We start from the raw sequence: 21,042 nt of genomic DNA, 5'->3' as shown, positions 1-21,042 counted from the left end.
GGGAGCCCCCACCCCCTTTCGCGGCGCCGGCGGCGCGTGGGGAGCACTCGGTCCCCGGCAACTTGCGCAGCAGCGCGAGTGCGTGTTTTCCGGCTCTTAGCTCCAACCGAGACGGAGCTTCTCCGGGGCTCCGTGAATGAAACGCGTCGGGGAGAGAGAATCGTGTGGCTGCGAGGGGATCGCAGCCGAGGGAGGCTCCGCGAGGCCGGGGGATGCTGCGCGCGCGCGGGCCGCTCCAGCCCGGCGGCCGAGGTCCCCGCTGACCCCCGCGGGTCCGGGCCACCCGCCGGGCCTCCAGCAGCCTCCCTGCGTGCTGCCAAAGAGCTGGCCGAGCGCGGGGGGCAAAGCTTTTTGCAGATATCTGAAAACATCCCCGTTTCGATCCGTCATGGAATTGCTATTTTATTACGCTTGATCCGCACACGCTCCAAGTGAAGGTTTGCACTCACACCGAAATGGACACATTTATATAAATTGAGGCATTGGGGGGAAAATTAGCCCTTGCCCACGCCAACAGCACCGAGCATTCTGTACAGGGAGCCTTTTTCGATTCTGAGCCAGACGTAGCCAGCCTCTGGTGAGTCGGAGGCGGAACCTGCGGTGAATTATAAGTCTACTTTTCTAGCCCTGTCACTTCTCCTCCCTTTTCCAGAACTCCTTAATTTGTTAATCAGTGAATAGAGAGCCACTGCCCCCACAGCTCCTTAAGTTTCTTAACTCTCCTTCCCCTTTGTCTACTGTTATTTCATTCTTTTTAATTAATTGATAAGGATCAGCTTTGCTTTTTTCTCCTCCCCAAATCTCAGGGAATTCAACTTTTAAAAGGTTTTATAGCCTGGCTCACTGCTTCTAGGAACTTTTTCTCCTCTAATCTGGGCTTTTTCAAACTGCATCTTTTAAACACACAGATCTTTCCCAGCGTGATTTCAGATATGATATCTCAGAGAGGAAAATAGTTCAGTATTTTTAAGTTGCTTAGGTGTCCGTTGGTGGCTTAGGGGACTTTCAGGGGACTGCACTCCATCCTTAGCATGAGGCAAATCTCCTTAATATCGAAGTGAAGGTTTTCAGGGTAAATGGTTTCTGTACTCACCATTAACTTTCCCCAGAACATTTCTAGTGGTTAAAATAAATCCTTTAGTAGATTTTTAACTACAGGGTTTTTTGTTTTTTCCTTTCCCTCCACCTCCTGACAATTACAGTGCTCACTAATTAGCTATTAAATTCTAAAACCTGCACTTTTGTTAAACTCACTTTCTAGGACTAAAGGGTACTGTTGACTTTGCCCAACCCTGGCGTGTTCGATGCTGGTGGAAATGATCAAGATACAGGTCACTGTGGGGTCAGAGGCACATCTGATAGGAAAACAAATGAATTAAAAGATAGTTGTGTATACAGATATCTACATGTATGTATATATTTTTTCAATGTGAACTACTCAATGCTACATGTTGTTGGAATAACCATGGAGGAAATATGTCCCATTATTAAAGAAAAACAGTCTTTGGCTCTTCCCTGGTTCTGATACTATTGACATTTCATTATCTAGTATATGATGGGTATCCTTTCTTTAAATTCCCTTTTCATCCTTTGCCTTGTTTGGACTTTTAATGGTTTGCTTGCGAAATGGCATATGCCATTAGTCTGCCAGGGACCATGAATTTAAAGGAACTGCCGTTCATAATTTAGATTCATGAGAGCTGTTTCTAATTGAAAGATATTTGCAGGTAGTTTGCCTGGTAAAATAACTGAGAAGTAATAGGGGCATTATGCTTCATCATGACATTATTAAAGTTTTACTCAGAACTCACAATTGTGAAATAGCGTTGCCCTTTTCTATTCTAGGATAAAAGGGAGTTCTTCAAACTCCATAGATGAGGGGCTGTGATGGGTAAGATATAAAGTTATATGCTCAGAGAGTGCTTGGGAGGCCTTTGAGGGCCAGTTTGCACCATTAATCTTCACTCGGTGCTGATTTTAAGCCATCCCAGGCAGATCAGATAGACTATCTGTCCTGTTTGAAAGACCTCAGAAGGGGGAGACTCCCGACCCCCCTCAGCAATCCATTCTGATACTTAGTAATTCTTGTGGTATCGAAGTGTTTCCAGATAACTAGCCCAGAGCCTCCCCAGTGTGCATGCTTATTTTCTCCTGTTCTGTCTTCTGGGAGGGGATTGAGCGGTAGGTCAAGTTCTTTGTTAGGAGTGTTGTTTTCATCAAAGACAGGTATGAAACATTCCAGTCTTTTCTTTGAGCATCTGTAATGTTATCTCATTTTTCCAACCGGACTCCTCTTGATGGCTCTCAACTTCTAAAAGAACTCAAGAACTGAAAAGAGTGTCTGCTTCAAAGCCTGGGCAATTCAGGGAATGCTGTTTTATGCTTACTGGGCCACTATTTTATGTCTTGAGCCTTCTTTGGGGTCGTTAATTATAACCCCTCGGACCTGACTAATGGTGACTTATTGGCCCACATGTCCACTTTTTCCATTAGTTATCTCATGCAGTCCTATTTAACCATCCCTCATGCAGAAATGACTATGGAGCCGAGCCCCTATTTAAACATTACCTGTTTCTAAAACATTAAGCACTGCCTTATTGGCTTCTTTTAATAACTTTATAGATATCATCATTATCCCCATTTTATAGACAAAAAGACTGAGCGACAGAGAAACTTAAATAAATAATTATCTTGCCCAAGGATGACTCAGCTAGAAAGCAGTGAGCCTAGAATACCAATCCAGGCCATCTGTCTCCAGGTCCTGGAGCCCTAGTCTTAATCCTGCCCGCTGCCATTCTGCATTTGTTGAATGAATGCATGCAAAATCAATTCTTTCCTCACCAATAGGTACGCAGCTTTCTATTATCAGTCACCATGTGTACTCCCTCATGGTTCATGCTGAATGTTTTTCTATTTTCTTGCAACCTTGACAATTTTTGAAAATCGCTTTGAATTTTATGTTCTCAGGAATCGGCCATGCTACCATCACGAGATTGTGTGTGTGTATGCATTTCCCCAATTTTTAAATTGTGTCTATGGAGTTGCATAGAAGATGGAAACTAAAGAACATGTGTTGGTATTTTTCATTTATACTGGACCTAGATGAATATATATGATTAGTGCAAAGAAGTTTGCTGTAGGAAGTCATCAAGAGGGTAGAAGGAGGGAAGTTGATCTCCACAGATTAGAAGGAAATATAATTGTTTTCTCATTATTTTGTCCCTTTTTGTGTAGCAGGTGTTTGGAGAGTTGGGCTACAGGTGGCCTAAGTGTCCACTTTTCCCCTCAACTAATTTAATACATTTGCCATTACCCGCCCCATTTTCATGTAGATATCACATTAACATAAACAGAAAACAAAGTGTTGGCAACTCTTATTCTTTTACAGACACGTTAAATACACTAGTTTGAAAAAACTTAGTTGATTTCCACTTAACTGCTGCTTCATAGATTTCTCATTTTTTTGTGCTCTCTGTAGTTAGCTGTCTTTAAAATCTTTAAAAAAAACAGTGTGAGAGGTCTAAATGAGTTAGCTGGACTTCAAATGCATTTTTTTCTTTTCTTATGATTTGTTGAGTCACTAGATTTCTAAAAGAATCACATTAATTCCAGGTATCAAAGCAATCTAAAATCTGGGCTATTAGGAGTGCCACTCATTACACTCTTGATTCGGGAATTAATTTTAGAATGATCCTTGCAAACAGAGTTATCTTAGCTGATTTAATTAGAGGATAATATGTCATCATTGAGAACAAGAGTTCATTTGAGTTGACTGATATATTTTTTTTTACATAAAACTCCCATCTTTTAACTGTCCCACATGGTAATAGCTGGTGAGTAGGAATGTAGGCCGCTATCAACAGTGATTTAAAATACAGAGCATTATGTCCTTTAAAGTATTATAGTGTAAACATTGCATCGTAATTTATGTTAAGAGCGTAACTAATGTTCTTTTACGATTATGGGTGAGTTTTATGAACACTTACAAAATATAAAATTATTGAGTCCTTTTAAACCAAAGTGACCTACAATTCAGTTACTACATTTGCACAGAAATATGAGTTTAGGATAGAAATTTTAGGAAGGGAAATGCTGATAAAATAATTTATTAGGTTCGTCTTAACTTATATTTTAAGCCGACAAAAGACTCAGCCCCCACCGTTAATTCATTTCTCTCAAAAGACTTCTAGCAAGGCCCGCTGTCTTGACCGTGTAAACAGAATACTGAATATTCTTGGTGCTTCTCTATGTCTTTGCAGAACAAATTCTGCTCTACTAAATTCTTGCTCGCTGGCATGTAATTCAACTTTGTGTAGCTTCATAGATTTCTTCAGTATTATTCAATTTTCACTTATTTACATGATACTGTTTGAAAGTGTAGTTGGCTCCCTGTGATGCTATATTTGTAAATAAAAGGTTTCATAGCAGTAAGTCTTGGGTAAAGGTTTAAAGAATCTGATAATCCTGAATGGCAGTATTTAAGAGCTTTTAATAGCCCTGGATGAAAAATCTTTTTCGAACGAATGCACCAGTTAGTAGCAAAAAATAGAAATCTGATTCCACATTTCATGTTATCCAGGTTGTCGATTTATTTTTATCACCCATTCTGTCTTGTCTTCAGGTGTTTCTTTTCCATTTATCCAGTAAATGGTTTTCTGTATGCCTACTATGTGCAGGTCACTGTGCCAGGTGCTGTGTACGGGGCTTCAGGGGATTGTAATCCCAGCAGAGAAGTGGCCACGAAGGGCCCCACTCACAACAGATGGCTGAGAAACGTGGGCTCCGTGAAAGCATTTGATCCGAGCATCGGATCGAATCACAGGGTTGGGGAATGCTTCCTTGAGGAGGAGCGGTGGACAGCGGGCACAGGAGAACAGAGTCTGTGCTTGTGTGGGTAGAAGACGCTGAAAGCAGGAGAGGAGGTCAGAACCTGCAGGAAACAGCCTGTGAATAGAAGGGGTGTGAGAGACACCAGAGAGCCCGCGGACCAGGCTGATGACCTGTGTACACCGTCCAGAGATGCCCTCTGGTTTACTTTTTCCTTGTAGGGGCGCACCATTGGCTCTAAAACCTGAGGGCGCTAAAGTCCAGTTTTCATGCATCTGGTTGTTTTAAACACAGCCCAAAGAATTGGATTTGTAACCATTTAGAGCCTGCCTGTTTTGTGTATCCCGCAAAGCTGCATAACGCCTGCCTGCTAGTCATTTATAGGACCTGGGGGCTACAAAAAACCCCCCAAAAACAACAACCCCCAAAGCCCCCAAAACGCCCCAAAGCCCAAGCTGCTGCCTTCTCCACTCTGTGGCCGAATAAGGAACAGCATGGCCTGTATACTTAATCCCCTTCCCCTCTCCGGGAGTTCCTGAACCTTCTCCCCTTCTGGTAGTAGCTTCTGTTGTGTCTACAAGGCCTCAAGCTATGACGGACTTCCCCTCCCAGGCAGCTTGTCAAAGTGCCACCCAAACAGAGCTCTCTGGGTCTGTCTGGCTGCCACCTCGTGGTCCTGTCTCTTTCCCTAAGGATTTCAGCTCTGAAATCCCTGGAGCTCACTGCACTGACCTTGGCTTTCAGCCTAGGGCAGTGAGAAGCTATTGAAGAAGAGTTTCATCCGGATTGGATGTGATTTGAAATGTTACCTTGGACTCTCTAGAGAATGGCTGGCAGGGGACCGAAAGCTGCTACAGGAGGAGGAGATGTTAGGTTGAACCAGAGCAGTGCCTGGAAATGGAATGAAGTAGAAAGATTCAAGAAATATTTAGAAACTGAGTGAAATAATCAGACTGAGAAAGATAGATACTATGTGATGTCACTTACATAGAATCTGAAAAAAACAAACAAACTAACAAAACAGAACCCAGATTCTTAGATGCAGAAAACAGATTGATGGTGGCCACTGGGGAGGAGGGGGAGGGGGTGAGATGGTAAAGGAAAACAAGCGGTACAAACGTACAGTTATGGAATAAATCTGCATCAGGAATATAGTCAAGAATATTGTGTTAACTCTGTGGTGATGGATGGTGACTAGACTTACCGAGGTGATCATTTTGCAGTGTTTACAAAGGTCAAATCACTATGTTGTGCAGCTGAAACTTATATAATATTGTTTGTCAATTATACTTTATTTAAAAAAATATTTAGGAGGTAAGTTGGATACCACCCAAAGACCATTAATTAGTCAAAAGTCATTCTTTGAACATATACTATGTGATGGACAATGAGTACAAACTAGTGTCTGTATGTGAGAGAGAGAGAGAGGGATTGAGAGAAGGAAGAGTGCATTCTGGAAACAATCCTTGAGCTTACAAGGCCCCGTAAATAACTCTGACATAGTTTATGTGTGCTTTTTAGTGGAGACAAAACTCAGTATCCTAAAACCACCATAGGATTGTTAAGAGTATCAGTGTGACCGTGAGAAAGAGATTTCCCAAATAGGGTGAGGTGAGTTGTGAGTCCTTAACTCTCAGAAAGTATAAGGTTTTCCAAATATATATAATCAGCTGTGCCATTTTGAAATTTAAGTCACAGTTTTTTTTTTGTCCTGTGGCAGTGTAAAAAAAACTTAAAAGTTTCACCAAACTGAAGAATTAATTAAATTGCTACTTCATTCCCCAGTATTTAAACAATTCTAGGTCCATGGCATAAGTGCCAAATATGTTACTGGATGTCATGACAGGAATCACAAAACGAAGAGAGTTCTTTGACCTTGCTGAGAGGAAGAGGTGAAATTTAATTTGGACTGTATTAGTCAGGGTTCTCTAGAGAAACCAAAGCAATAGGAAACAGATATAGATAGAGGTCTACATCTGAGGAGATTCATTATAGGAAGTAGCTCCGAGGATTATGGAATCCAAGAAGCCTCCTGATCTGACATATGTGAACTGGTGACCTTGCAGAGCGGAGGTGTAATTCAGTCTGGGGCTGAAGGCCTTGGGTGGCGTGGGGTACTGTGGGGTAGTGGTGTAAGTCTCAGATTCCAAGGCTGGGGAACCAGGAGCTCTGATGTCCCAGGGTAGGAGAAATGTGTGTCTGAGCTAAAGAAGAGTGAGAGGGAATTTGTTCCTCTACCTCTTTGTTCTATCTGGGTCCTGATGTTTGGGAATGATGTTTCCTTACACTGGTCACTCCTTCTACTGAATCCAATGCTGATCTCTTCCAGAAACATCCTCACAGACACACCCACAAATAATGTTTTACCAGCTATCTGGGTGTCCCTTAAGCAGGTCAAACTGACACAAAATTAACCACAGGGGCATTGAAGGATGGGTAAGCAGTTGACAAACAGCCATCAAAGAAGAAGGCATTTGGGGTGGGGTTGAATTTGTAAGGACAGTCGTACATGTGGAGGATACTACAGAAAGGGATCAATTAAGAATTTGTGAGAGGGGCGCCTGGGTGGCTCAGTCGGTTGAGCGTCCGACTTTCGCTCAGGTCATGATCTCACAGTCCATGGGTTTGAGTCCCGCATCAGGCTCTGTGCTGACAGCTGGCTCAGATTCTGTGCCTCCCTCTCTCTCTACCCCTCTCCTGATCATTCTCTGTCTCTGTCTCTCAAAATAAAATAAAGACAAAAAAAAAAAAAAAGAATTTGTGAGAAACAATATTGAACAAATAGAATGAGGTTGTATTTTTGATGGGCCTTGAAAACCCTGGGCTTCATGTCATAGGAAGTAGGTCATCATCTTAGGTTCTTGTCAGTGAAATGACATAACAGTATTGTTTTTAGATTGGTCACACACTATAAACCGGATGGAATTTCATAGAGATCATTAAAGGCCCAGGAGGAGGGAAGGAAGATAGCCAGGGGGCTGATTCAGATACTAAAGCCTGAGATGCCGAGGGCCAAGATGAGGTGAGGAGGTGAGAAGAAGGGGTGAATGTCAGCAGGGAAGAGGCAACATTAAAAAGAAAAAACTTAAAAGAACTTTACTCCTGCTACCCAGAAGTTCCAATAAAAGGGTTTAAAGAAGACAAGGTGTTGAAATTCTTGCTTGAAATCATCTGTGTCATTGAAGATACTTTTTGGCAGCAGGTCACAAGAAATCCTGAATTGGCTGGCTTCCACGATCAGGGAGAACCATCATTTCATCTAAGTTCCAACAGAGAGCAGAGCAGTTCTGCATGTGAGAAAGTGGGGCGTTACCACTATCGTGAGGGTCCCGGGGTCTGTCCATCTTTTGTCTCTGCTCTCCGCCTTCTACCAGGTCAGCTCCATTATGGAAACAAGATGGCTGCTGGAGTCAGAGCCTCATTATGACCACAGGGACACCCTGGGCTCTTTCTTCCATGGTTATCTCCTCAGTGATAAGACAGACTAACTCAGAAGTCCCCCAGCAGGTTGGCCCACCCTCTTATTCCGGAATTACTAGAATTTACTGTGCTGCTGCCTGGAAGAGAAAGCAAAAGGACCATGGCTTTTGATTTTGACCTGTGATGGCTACACCGTCAGACAGGAGCTGATTGATGGCCACTTTTCTTAAATATATGGCCACTGAATTGCTTGGTAAGATTCATAAGAATCTCCAGGAATTGAGGGTAATGGAGAACTTGAGAGGAATTACTCAGAATGTCTGACTTACTTACGTATTTGGACTTGAGTCCTGTGTATTTCTCAACTCGGGACAGTAGCGAACTGACACACACATTTAGTAGTGGTTTTCAGGAGGGTAGGCTGTGGGAAGACCTGGTTGGTAGCGTTTGCCAATTTTTGTGGTATGAAATCCATGACGGATTTGAAGCCACTAACAGTTTCACAACCCGCTTACAAAATTCCTGAAATTTAACAGTTGGCTCTTTTGAGTTGGAAAAAGCCAGGGCTATCCTGGAATCATGTGAGGTAGTATTAAAAAAAAAAAAAAAAAGCAACAACAACAAAAAAACTTGTGCTCCATCTCTAGATATTCTGATTTAATTGGTCTCTTTCTCCTGTCCTGATCCTTCCTTCATCCCTTCCTTTCTTTCTCAGTTTTCCCAAGTATTTCTGATGCACATCCAGAGAAGGGAAGCAATTAGCTGAACCTGTGCTTTATAAACTGTATCAAACTTCACAATTAGAGGAGGGTTTGTTAAATCCTCAGGCTTGGGCTTCACCCCCAAAGATTCTGTTTTTGTTGTTCCTGGGTAGGGCCTATAATTTGTATTTTTTACAAATTCCCAGGTACCACCTCTTGAGTCTCTGGGGGACAGAAGGTGAATGCAGTGGGTGCATTCACTGTGGCTTTAAATACAGGTTTTCGTCAGGGTAGACAGTCAAATATAGGCAATGATTTCTGTTATTGCTCATCTTGATTTTAGGTAAAAATCTCAACCCACAAAGCGTCTCTGATTCAAATTGCATCTCACTCCTCCCCCTCCCCCATTGCCTCTGACTTCTCGCAGATGCTCACTTTGGCCACTAGGGGGACTAAGGGAAAGAGAGTGATTGGATCCGTTCAATCTTTACCTACCTTTGCTTGGAACAAAAGGGCCCCCAAATCACCTGCGAGGGCATATCTACATGAGTAGGAGAGAACCACATTGCTTTAAATGGGACCTGGTTGACGTTTTTGGGGTTTTTTTTTTTTTTTTTGTACTGTAGGATCCCTATTCTTTGCTGATGCAACAGACTTTCTTTGGGGGAGGAGGGGTCCTATTCAGAAGATTTCTGGTGAAGAGTGATTCCATCTCTTTACTCCCTCTTTGAGCTGTTTTTCCTGCACTAAATGCAGATCTAGCCATTTTTCCCTGACCTCTAGACTCTTATGCAAGGAGACTACATTTAGAGCTGGTCAGTCTTCATTTTTATACACATTCAATTAAAGATGTAGCATAATACATTCAGGACATGCACCCCTGTGTTCTGTAGGCTTGATCGGCTAGTGTGTTTGCTCCTTATTACCGTTCTTGGATTTCTTGAGAAATTGGCTTCCTCTTTTGTGTCCCCAGGACAGCGGAGATTAGCAAGGGCCAGTGCTTCTCAGCTGAATTTCAGAAAACTAGAGGGGTTTCCTCTTAAGATTGCAGTGAGCTTGAGGCAAATATTTTCTTGCAAAGAAAATGCTTTGAGGTCGTCTTTTTAAAATGAATAATTTTCAGGGGTGCCTGGGTGGCTCAGTCGGTTAAGCATCTGACTTCAGCTCAGGTCATGATCTCACGGTTTGTGGGTTCGAGCCCCACATCAGGCTCAAAGAGCTATCAGCTCAGAGCCTGGAGCCTGTCTTCGGATTCTGTATCTCCCTCTCTCTCTCTCTGACCCCTCTCTGCTCGTGTGCTCTCTCTCTCTGTCTCTCAAAAATAATAAACATTAAAAAAAATAAAATAACTTTTTAAATAAAATAGACATTACAAAAAAAAAATAAAATGAATAATTTTCAATGATTATTTTCTTAATGGGTCAGATTAGCTCAAAGTCATTTGCACCTTTGAAATGAACTTGAAAAAAGCCATTGTGCTTTTAGATATTATAGATATTTAAAAATGACAGGCCTTAACTTTTTCCTGAAAACACAAGAAAATAATTTTAAAAATACTTTAGTGTTTGCTTATCCTTTTTTCTTCTAAATCCCAATGATTGTGAGTTTTTAAAACTTAAAAAAATGGTAAAATTTAAGATGCCTACCATCTCTTTTCCTTTTTTTACAGCAAAAGGTTTAACAAATGGTTTTGAAGAATTTAAATGATCTTTGACATACTGGGAGTTATATTTGGAAAATAAGATGTTGTGCTTTTAAGGTGTTAATAATTTGGAAATGTAGGATTCCTGAATGCTCCTTGATCTATTACAGTTTTCCTCTAGCTGTATATTTATATTGAACTTAGGTAACGTAGTTTACTGTTACTTTTACATTATCAAGTGCTAATGTGTGAAAGGCTTTATTGTACTTGTAGTACTCATTTGATTATGTGGAATCTTATTTAATATTCTTTCACAGACTTGGGGGTATTTAGACATCAGGAGGTCAAGTACTATGTTAAAAGCATAGGCCGGGCTTTTTATATGACTGCAATAAAGAATATATTCATTTCACTTATATTACCACATGGCTCTCGTAAAAATAAGGTCAGTTTCAATTGAATATAAAATAGGTTACAATGACAAGTCTTATGTCATCAACAACAAAATTATTCTGGATAATTCCTTTTCAATTACTACCTTCCCAAGGGGCGCCTCGGTGGCTTACTTGGTTGGGTGTCCAACTTCAACTCAGGTCATGATCTCTCGGTCCGTGGGTTCAAGCCCCGCATCTGGCTCTGTGACTCCACCTCAGAGCCTGGAGCCTGCTTTGGCTTCTGTGTCTCCCTGTCTCTCTGCCCTTCTCCCTCTCATGCTCCGTCTCTGTCTCTCTCTCAAAAATCAATAAACATTAAAAAAAATGAAAAAAGTCAGTTACTACCTTCCCTCCTTTTTTTAAATTAACTTGAAGATTTCATAAAATCATAGATCTTTATGATGTATTTTATACAATAGACATAAAAATTATATAAATCCATTTTTTTAGTCAAGAATACATATATAATCACACTGAAATTCTAGTTGGCACAGCACTTCAGGTACATCACAGATTCACAGCAAAAATACCATAAAATTGTACTTTTTCACTTTGTGATATTAATTTAACAAATTAACTTTGAATCAATTTCTCAGCTTGGGTTATTGACGTACAGATAAATATTATTATAGGAAGTTACATGCAAAAATGTAAGCCAATTGCTATGATTTAAGAGTGGCAGTTCATTCTTATCCAGAACATGCTCAGTAAATTCTAGAAAGGTTTTCAGTTTCACAAAGGGTTGCCGATATATAAAACCATAGGTTGTAATGATCTTAATTCTGTGTGGTAACTAAGGTTGCATTTTATCACTGGAATGACAAATTCCTGTAACTGAAAAACCTATAATGCATTTTAAAGTGAATTTTAACCTTCCCAGCCATTCGTTTGGGTCAAGTGCAACCCTTGACAGGCCATCGTGATTCCCCTGAAATATTTATTTTCAAAAGTAAGACCTTGTATTTGAAAAAAAGTTTATAAAGTGTTCTCAGTGTTCTGAAAGGCCTTTGAAACAGTATTATTTGGAAAAAAAAAATGAGCCTGGCTCACAACTACCATAATCAGGAAAAATAGATGGAATACGAATCCGCGAGAGCAGGCTTTTCTGGGATCCGCAGCTCCTCAAGCTATCCTCCTTTAGGGGGACGATTCTGATTTTAACCTAATTAAGCAGTAGAGAGAACCAGTGTCCTAAGAGGTAAGCCCGGAGGCTCCTGGAAGTCCCGTGCTGCTCATCGCCTCCCAGGCCCTGCCTGGCTGCCGCCGCCCAGGACTTCTGGAAGGTGCCACGGATGCCCAGAAGGAGGCTCTGGTGTGCAGCGCCAGCCCGTAGGTAGGCCCCCGTAAGCTACATTTCAGCCCTGTTACTGTGGAATTGATTTTCACGGCTCATGACAGAAGCTGTTTTCAGCCTTTGAAAAGGAAGTAGCTGGGGCTGATCCTCCTAACACAAACAGCAAATTGCTCCATGGCTTTCATAGCTTTGGAGGTCTGTTACCTTAAGGTTCTAATGGCCTTTTAACAGCATTTCCAGCTGAGCAGCAGATGTGAAGGATACTGAACATTGAAAGCCCTGTTCTTTTTTCCCTCCTCCCTGAGAGAATCATTTTTTTACAGATATTGTACTAACACCGTATCCTCGGACCTACTCAGTGGCATGTTAGATCTGAAAGACGGAACCAAATCTCAGGTGAAGTCTTGTCAATACCGTCCGCCCGCCAACCTTACCGGGCTGCGTGTCCCACGTTCCTGGCCATCAGGAACCGGGATCATGTCACCCTGAGTAGGGGTCCCTCGGGTAATGTCTCATCAGGGGAAGAAAAAATTACTGGAACCCCATGAAGCCTCTAAAAGTCCTGATACTTATTTCCTCCCAAACATTGCAGTGTTATTTCTGAAAACAGTGCATTCACCTTTTAGAATTCTATCCAGTCTCACGTTGGTTTGCCCTCTGTTGTCTTGGGTGGTAGTTGTGTCTTTCTGTTGGTTAGGGTGTGAGATGTTCCCGAAGGGGAGCTATGACCTCCCTGCAACGGTGTCCTTGAAGGCCTTTAAAGGAATCTTTGGTCTGTTGAAGAAGGGTACCATTTCTTGTGTTCTTTTGAAGAAAAAGTTAAACGTAACCAAAGGACACTTGTTGAACTGGATGTTTTTCCTTTAAAAAAATACAAATAAAAATGTATTTTTTAAAAAAGAAATAGGGGTGCCTGGGTGGCTCAGTCTGTTAGGCATCTGACTCTTGGTTCTGGCTCAGGTCGTGAGTTCACGCCCCGCATTGGGATCTGTGCTGACAGCATGGAACCTGCTTGGGATTCTCCCTCTCTCTGCCTCTCTCCTCTCTCACCGGTGTGCACGCTTGCACACAGAAGCATGCTCTCTCTCAAACTAAACAAACATTTAAAAATATTAAAAAATAGAGAAATTGCATGTCTTTTGATTTCACCTAGGTCCAAGCAGTGCTCGTGCTTGAGCTTTCCAGTGGTAATCCCGCAAGGTGAAGCACAGTCATGCCGGTGAGTCCTCACCCGTCACCCCAGGAACTGGCCTGTTTTAGAAGCTTTTGGAGGGACCCTTAGGACGTGTGTGAACTGCCACCATGTTCCCCCCAAAGCTGAAAATATGCATACGTTGGAACTCTTCTCTGAACCGGCGATGTGAGTGGCCATGCAGTTTCTTCTGTTCTTGTTTTCTTCCTCCTACTCCCTCTCTTGTGCACTCGCCTATCCCACGAGAAAAAGAATATTAGTGTCATCTCGCTTAAAATTGAGTGTGGGTAGTTGAGCTCTTCTGGGTACCAAGCGTGTGGGAAGCTTGCTCTGGTGCTGTGCTTAAGCAGACACTGGCTTGGACCCCTGGCTCTACCGCGTAGCTCTTTGGAACCAGTCTGGGCCTCTATTTTTTCGTCTGTGAACAGGGATAATAACAGCCCCTCCCTCTCATCGTTGTGATTGTATTGAATGAGTTAACGTTTATAGAGCTCCTAGAATAGTGGCTGGCATTCAATAAAGGCTATATACATGTCCAGCAGATAACAACTAATAGATAAGAAGATCAGTCCCTTGGTGAGGGGAGTAACAAGGGAAGAAATAGGGGAAGAGTGAGTTTCTTTGGGCTCCTTTCATCTCCAGGGCTGAGCTGGCTTGCACTGCTAACGTTTTGGTTGGTGTACTCTGTGATCTGGTCTGTGCAACTTGGGAAGGAACTGGTAGCCCCCCTCTCCTGGAGTCTCCCCCCCCCCCCCCCCCCGCCCCGATGCTGGAGTTTTCTGGCCCCGTAGGCCTCCTGAGTCACTGGCTTGTTCCTCACGCTGCCCCTGGTGCTCTGCTGCCCTTGTGTGGTGGGAGCATGGCAGGCTTTGTGGTGTGCAGCTCCCAACCCTGGCATTCTGAGTCTACCCAGGAGGGCGCTGGAGACCACTGGGCCAGACCTGTCCCCCCACCCTCTGGGTGTGGGGGTAGCCCTCTCTGAACATCTTTGCCTCCAAGTTTAAGGCCATTGCCAGTAGTCCACATGGCAACCTCTTTACAGATTCCGAAACAGACTTTGAGCTGGGAATCTTTCTTCTCTTGGGCTTTCCTGTTGCCGATGTGAAGCTCCGAAAGGAGAAGCTGGGAAATGTGGAGAACCTCCCTTCTTTTTATAGACCCCTGGGGCAGGGATGGGTTTGCTACCTTTTCTCTTTCTGGCTGGACCTCAAGCCCTTCATCCAGGCTGGAGACTTGTCACCAAAAGAGGTCAGATAACAGACACTCCTAGCTTTGGAGGTGGAAGTCATACATTGAGGGGCAGACAAAATCAAGTCCGTGAAATATTTGCAGAACATTATCCTCATTACATACACAATATAGAAGCTTCTGAGGCATCTCGAAATCATCAGGTGAGCTGTAAATAACATCAATTCTTTGTTCATGTGGGAATCTTTGGGATTTCTGGCAAATGGCATCACATTAAGAGCAAAAAGACTTAGTTCCTTGTTTTGTGCTTACTTATTGGTTATTTCTTCACCCCCTTGAACCCCGGTGTCCTCATCTGTATAAAAGGGCAGTAAGGCAGCCTGGCTCATGATATTGTTCTTTGTGCGGATTAAATTGCATAATGCATGTGAACAGCCTGACAGAGAGAAGTCTCCAGGAAATGTTAGCTCTCCTTTTCCCAGTTCCCTCCGGACATATATATCACGATGAGAAATCTTCCTGTTTCTTATTCAGAAGAGCAGAGAAACCTAGTAGGCTGTAATCCCCACTGTAAGACTTAGTCATTTTAATTTCCTTTTATGATAAGCTTCTAGGAGAGAAGCTCTAATAGAACGTTAAAAGGTGATCTTGAAATGCTGGTAAATGTCAAATAGCAAATCTTTTAAAAACATTTCCTTTCTTTTATTTTTGGTCTTCTTGGAGCTGACTGTGAAACTTCTCTTTAATGCTGTTCTCACAGGTTCCTGTTGTGCATACTGTCCTCAGAATGATGTGTCTGATACATGGCTTTGGTCATTTTACTTTGCTTAAAGCAGGGGTTCTCAGACTTGAGTGTACATCAGAACTATCCAGAAGCCTGGTTCCAGTGTGGGCTGCTGGGTCCCCTTCTGGGAGTTTGTGATTTCGTAGATCTGAGATGGGGCCCTGGCGATACTGATGCTGAAGGTATCTAGGCCACACTTTGAGAACCACTGGCTTAAAATTTAAGCCTCAAACCATCAAAGTCAACTTATTTCTCTAGTAGCTTGAGAATAAATTTCAACTATCTTGGTTTGACATTCAAGAACGAAAACTACTTACTAACTGTTGCTGGGTAGTTATGAAAAGACCACCAATGCTGAATAGAAGCGAGGCATGATTTTATTTTATGGCTGCATGCTGTTATTACCGCTGGGCCAAACCTGACCTCCCTGGTGTTAAGGAGCAGAGAATGGCCACGAACAAAGGAGCCAGTGAGATTATATGGACAGAACATGCCATCACTGAGTTGACCAGTTACAATCCATAGCATTCCATGGTAGCCAATCACATTGTAATACACAACCGCCATCTTTGGCGGGAACCCACCCCTTTAAGCTTCTTTGTCCCTTTAAAATGACCAATCATAGTTATACATCAAAGATATCGCTGATGGGGATGATTTCCCACCGGTTAACTCTGTCTTTGCCAGGTCTTAGTAAACGGGGTGGGGTCGCGCTAGCAAGCAGGTGGAAGTCACACCTGGTAACTTTCACAGGGAGCTACACAGGCTTTTATTTCAATATTTCAGCAGTTACCACACAGTCAGAACAGTGAACGGGGAGATGCATTCAGAAAGCAATTTACAGAAGCCAAAACAGCCAGTTAATGAATTTCCATTTTACTCAGGTTTGTTAACCTACAACACTAACCTAGTATTGAGCGCCCTTCCTCTAGAAATTTCTATCTCATAAAATCTTTTTCACTAAACTTTTCTGTGTCTCATCGCATTTGCTAATACTCACCAGTGCTTGATCTGTTCTTTCCAATGTTCTCTACCAACTGAAATGCAGTTTAGCTCAAATTATTCTTCATGAAATTGCTCTGTTACCCAGTTCCTATTTTCTACTTCTTGCCATGCTTGTGTAGTATTTGTTTATTCATTTGGTAATTAATCAAATTGTCATCTCCTGACTTTTTTTAATGTTTATTTATTTTTGAGAGAGACAGAGAGTGAGAGCAAGAGCACGCCAGTCAGCCAAGAAGAGACAGAGAGAAAGGGAAGGAGAGAGAGAGAGAGAGAGAGAGAGAGAGAGAGAGAGAATCCCAAGCAGGCTCCATACTGTTAGCACAGAGTCTGACGGTGGGGCTTGATCTCATGGACTGTGAGATCATAATCTGAGCGGAAATCTAGAGTCAGATGCTTAACCCGCTGGGCCACCCAGTGCCCCTGCCATCTCAGGACTCTTAAGTTGTTGTCTTCAGTCATTTAAAATGGATCACTTCACTTTTGTTTCCCAAATTTGCCTGTGTAATATGTGGTAGCTGATGGCATGTAAATCTGTATTTGTACTGTCCAGAGTTATGCAAAGTGGGTATTCAATAAATAACTGACCACTCTTTGATTGACATAATAGGCTTTTTTTTTTTGGGGCCAGGCCTCACTTAGAGACAACTTCAAGTAAGATCAAAATTAAATGGTGTAATAGAAAACACCCTTATAATATTTTCTTTGGAAGGTTGCAAATGATAAGTCCTATTAGGTAAAGCCAGTGGAAATCAATTGATGGAAGTATAGACCGGAGTTTATTGTGTGGAACTTACAGTCTGTTGCTTTCACTTGATTTTAAAGCTTACCGTTTCTTTCAGGGAAGCACCTACTATACATAGGTATATGTCTATCAAAATGTTTTTTTGAAATGTGGCATATTTTAGCTATCACTGACAACCATTTTCAAATGCCTGAAAAGATTAGAGAAGTTAAATGTAAAGAGTACTATAAATTGCCGTGACATTTCCTGGGAGATAAAGAAATTGATAGAGAGGAAAGTTAGTTTAAAAAGTCAGGCCTAGGGATAAAGCAATCAAATTGTACCACCTTTGGAATGATCTGTTTACGATTGAGGCTTTGAATAATAAATTGGGCCGTGGGAGTGCTCCCAGGAACCCTTGTAATTTTCTGAATTCCATTTTAAGCTGTTACCTACCCGGTCTCTCTTACTTATGATATCAATTCAGGTCCGTTAAAATTTATTTTTAATTACTTGGTTGAAGAGAGGCACCCACCATTTCCCAGCCCTTGAGGCCGACGCCGAGTAGTGCAGACAGATACAGAGATGCTTAGTTTGCATCTGATGTGTTGTGATAAAGGCCCTGGGAGCCGAGAGAAAGCAGGTTCTTCACCACAGTAATCTATTTCTTACACAGGATTAATTGTTCTTTTATGTACGTGGATGAACCCTAATTTTATACTAAATAGGAGGGGTTAAGGTCTTCTACCAAATAGAAGATCATGCCCCAGGAATCCCTAAGAAAGGGGCGACTCTGGTTTTGCAAAGGGCATCAGTCTATCTTTATTGAAGCAAACAGCATTCGTCGGTCGCTGGGAGATTGCATATAAATCCCCAAGCATGGTATTTTAACTCCGAATTCTTTTAGCTCCCACGTTTTAATAAAATTTCCAGAGCAATGTTAGGAAAATAGCTACATTTGTCACATAAAATAATCCCCGGTACCTGGGTAGTTTTAAATGGTAATAAGCCCACACTTTAACGCCCAAACACTCCTGTGCAGACATTAGCCTGTGACTGTGCTGTATATTTTGACAAGTCATAGGCTTCATAGCTACCCTATTAAAGGTATGATATGTGACATGTAAGTATTTTGATGGTCAAAGATGACGTGAATAGTGTCGTAACGGTCTTGCCGTAGGTGGTTAAAAAGAACAATTTGTGCCGTGGGTCCCTTTCACCGACTTTCTCGCATAGATGGTGCAGGCGCTGGTTCTGACCAGAGGAAAGGTGAAGCCCGGTGGTCTCTCCCGTGCCTTGCGATGATCAGACTTGGTCTATATTTTAGTCTCTGTATTGTCCATCAGGTTCAAAACTGTGAATCTTAAAAGTCCTGGGCTGTTGCACACTTTGCCTATGAAGATGTCCTAAGCAACTTCTGTCATGATTAAGAAAAAAAAAAAATATATATATGCCCAGATGACAAGAAGCAGCAAAATCCCTCCTTTACATAAGAGCCTCCATTCTCGTTTGTGAAGCAGAATGTTCCCTCTTCAAAGTCACAGTTGCAAAAAAAGCAGGAAGGCAGCACACACTAGCCTAAGTTGTAAAATATGTTTTGGTAGCTCAACAGGGATTTTGCTGTTCCTCAGGAAAAAAAAAATCAAAATCTAATTTTGAAATGAAGGTATTTAAAAGCCCGGCACAAGAGAGCCTTATTTACGGGGCTGGTGAGCAGCCAGGAGGCGGGCACTTTGCTGCTCCCGCAAGATCCTGGCCGGGCCACCCTGTGCGTGCGGCGGCCGGCTGCGCCAGTGACCCGTGTCAGCAGGCACCTGTCTCTTCCGAATGCAATGGTGGATGAAATCAGAGAACTCCAGAAAGAGTTTTAACACAAAAGCAATTTTGTTTCTCTTAAAGTTGATCTGTTCCAGTGAATATTTCTTTCTAAAACAAGCTTGAAAGTTTTGTGTTTTCCTCCCCATGCGGAATTGAAGCTCTGAACTTGGGTACGTCTTTGGGTGTTATACACCCTGATCTTTTGGGTACATTGAACTCTTCCTAATAGTTATAGCCTTGAGGGGGTTGGTTGTTTTCTGAACAGTGTGCCTGATATCTGAATGAAAGTCCTAACAGTCTGTCAGAGACCTTGGATCTTGGTCTTGGAGCTTTTTTTCACAGAGCACCAATATCCTAACTGGAAAATGTAAGCCTCTATATCTAATGTATGGTTTTTGAGGTTGTGTGTGTGTGTGTGTGTGTGTGAGAGAGAGAGAGAGAGAGAGAGAGAGAGAGAGAGAGTGTGTTCACTCTTAGCACAATAAATAATAAAGTTTTGTTAAAGACTGATACTAAGCCTAATGTGCTACAGTGTTAATTTCACCTGTGGTGGATATGTAGGTTGAGTTTTCTGTCTCTAAAGGAAGTTTCTCTACTTCATTTGGGACAGACACCAACGATGCTATAATTTGAAGGTGCTTTCGTATAGACAATAGAGTTCATTTTTTTTTCCTAAGAAGGAATGCATTTAGAAAGATTTAATTCCTCCCTTTTCTTATCTCTTGTGATTTTTATTTAAACATTTTAGTGCAGTGGTCACTTTCTAACTTTTTTGCAAATATAAAATATATTTGATATATGTAATTCTATATCTGATATATTTGATTGATCTCCTGTGAGTCTGGAAGCTTCTAGAAATTAGGGCCAAGTCTAATTTATCCTTGCATAGCTGTTAACTCCTGACTACATAAGGCACTCAATAACATATACTGCACGTGCCAAATAATCACCATGGCTTAGGCTTCCATTTGATTCCAAGAAAACAGTCTCTATATAGATGTTGCCCAAGTCATGTTTATTCTCTGATATGAAAGGGAATGTGCTAGTGGGCATGTGCTAATTTTCAGTCGTGATATTGTCACTTTCCATTTCGATAGCTTGTTTTTCCTTTTTTTATCTGTTTGTTTATTTTTGAGAGAGGCAAACACAAATGGAGGAGTGGCAGAGAGAGAGGGAGACACAGAATCTGAAGCAGGCTCCAGGCTCTGCTGTCAGCACAGAGCCCGATGCGGGGCCCAAACTCACGAGTTTTGAGATCTTGACCTGAGCCGAAATCAGTTGCTCAACTGATTGAGCTGCCCACGCGGCCCCCGTCCAGATTTTTTCTTGAGCACAAATGAGGTCAGAGGACCCGGCCTGCAATTAATTTATACTCTAGGAGAGAACGCAGTACATGGTGTAATGTAAGGCATTTCCTGTGGTCTGAGGTTGAGATATTCTCCACCATGCAAATTGGTAACCTAGATGGTAGCATATTTAGAACTGGTCCATCTGAACATTGTACATTATTGTTTCAGCCCTAATATTTGGGGGCCGGGGAGAGAGAGAGGCCGTTTTTGCATTTTACTTGTATTTTTGCTTCTGAAAATAAAATCAATATTGTAGAACCATAATTTTATGGTGGGTGGGTGAAATGGTCTTTTTTTTTTCCACTGTTATTTTTGAAAGGATAAAGTAGCCAATCAGCTGTTTTTTTTTTTCTTGCTGTGACAAACATAGCAAATCATTAGCCTTTCCATGTAGTTGAAGATTGCCTTTTAATGAAATGAAATGGAATCAAGATAAACCATGTGGGGTTATTAAAAATGGGCTTCATGTTATACCACTGAATATATATAATAACATATAACATTTATTGAGCCCTCTGTTCCACATACTATTTTAAAGTCTTGAAGGATCCCATGTAATCTTTATAGCATATTTTTGTCATAGGTACTATCATTCATATTTTATAGAAGAGAAAACTGAGAGCAGTTGAGTGCAATTAACTTGCCTAAAAATTGTCGGGGCCCGCCA

The 21,042-nt window shown here is 41.9% G+C and overlaps 1 protein-coding gene across 1 annotated transcript in view; it reads left to right on the top strand.

Moving 5' to 3' along the window:
- GPC6 (glypican 6) overlaps window positions 1-21,042 on the top strand; it is a 1,091,050-nt gene that overhangs the window by 961 nt on the left and 1,069,047 nt on the right. The gene's annotated exons all lie outside the window — the stretch shown is intronic.

Source organism: Suricata suricatta, chromosome 4, assembly GCF_006229205.1.
Source record: "Suricata suricatta isolate VVHF042 chromosome 4, meerkat_22Aug2017_6uvM2_HiC, whole genome shotgun sequence".
NCBI classification, from domain to species: Eukaryota; Metazoa; Chordata; class Mammalia; order Carnivora; family Herpestidae; genus Suricata; species Suricata suricatta.
Note: the sequence above shows the minus strand (reverse complement) of the source record. Positions and strands in the feature narration are given on the sequence as shown.